Below are 1,449 nucleotides of genomic sequence, written 5' to 3'. Positions count from 1 at the left end.
ATCGCAATCCAAACAGCAACTGTTGAGTAGACTATGAACTCTGACTCAACAGGTGTTTCGCTTCATTAAAAAACCTGGACAGTGAATTTAAGGAACCAAAATCTCTGTACATAACAATTCAAGCACTTTAGTACACTTCAGTCAGGATCTTGTCATTTACAAGATTATTCAAAGTTTTAATGCACTTTTAAATAAATATGAGGACTCCCAAGGGTTTTAAGGGAGCATGGTTACAGTACACAGTGGACTTTTTTTAGACACACGCAAACACATACAGACACACACTCTTACTCTCAAAACAACAGAGCAAATATTATACCACCTCACCAAGAGGGAGCAGCGTACAAACACCGACAGTATTATTTTAATATAAAAACCCACAAACATAACTGAAAGGCATGAGGAGCTTTCAGGCCACACAACTGCTTATCTTGACTGCTTAAGTAAGTAAGTAAACTTTATTTATATAGCACTTTTCAAGGACACGGGCCACAGTGCTTCACAAGGTGCAAATAAAAGCAGCAAATGTATACACACACACACACACACACACACATCTGTAAAACAACAACATAAAACAATTTGAGCATCAATTAAAAGCCTGTCTGAACAAATGAGTCTTTAGACACTGCTTAAAAGTGCCCACAGCGTTCGCATATTTAATATCAATGGGAAGGCTGTTCCATAACCTAGGCGCCACAGTGGCAAAAGCACGATCACCCTCCGTCTTCCGTCTAGACCGAGGGATAGCCAGCAGTCCTTGGTCCGAAGACCTAAGAGACCTACCGCTGGAATATGGAGACAGCAGTTCACTAATGTATGCAGGAGCCTGACCATGCAATGCCTTGTAAGTTGTCAACATGATTTTAAAATCGATCCTCATTAACCAGTAACGGAGATTTACCATAGCTGGAATATGTAGACAGGCATCAAAATTTTGATTTATCGCAAAATATATTGTGAAAATGCCTTGTGTGGCTATTCGCTCTGATGAGGTTTGACATTTTCTTCTGAATGTGAAGGAAGTATCTGAATAAAACCTTTGATCTCAGCTATGATGATTGTTCTGACCAGGAAGAAAATGTAGGCTGAGTGATTTGTAAAAAAACAAACAAAAAAAAAGAAATACATAAAACATGTAGACAGGCATGGGTCGTATGTCCAGTGTGCTTCAGTGGACATTCTTAATGTGTAAGTACATGAATGTGTTCATATGTATTGTGGGATGTCCAATGACCAGGGAATCAGAGCCTCAGTGGAACACTTCATCAAACAAACAAACAAACAAACAAACAAAAATTCCTAATGCTCAGCTTCCCGTCACTTGACTTAGGTAATGGGACGATTGCCTCTATTGGTCCAACAATATCACTTCCTGTTTCCCCGTTTCCTGTTTTTCCAATGCTCTGCATCCAGTCATCAGCCCACACAAAGCAGGATATTATCTGA

At 39.5% G+C, this 1,449-nt stretch overlaps 1 pseudogene; it reads left to right on the top strand.

Moving 5' to 3' along the window:
* Positions 1-937: 937 nt before the first annotated feature.
* LOC118234781 lies at positions 938-1,097 on the top strand (annotated as a pseudogene).
* Positions 1,098-1,449: the final 352 nt, after the last annotated feature.

Source organism: Anguilla anguilla, chromosome 8, assembly GCF_013347855.1.
Source record: "Anguilla anguilla isolate fAngAng1 chromosome 8, fAngAng1.pri, whole genome shotgun sequence".
Classification (NCBI taxonomy): Eukaryota; Metazoa; Chordata; class Actinopteri; order Anguilliformes; family Anguillidae; genus Anguilla; species Anguilla anguilla.
Note: the sequence above shows the minus strand (reverse complement) of the source record. Positions and strands in the feature narration are given on the sequence as shown.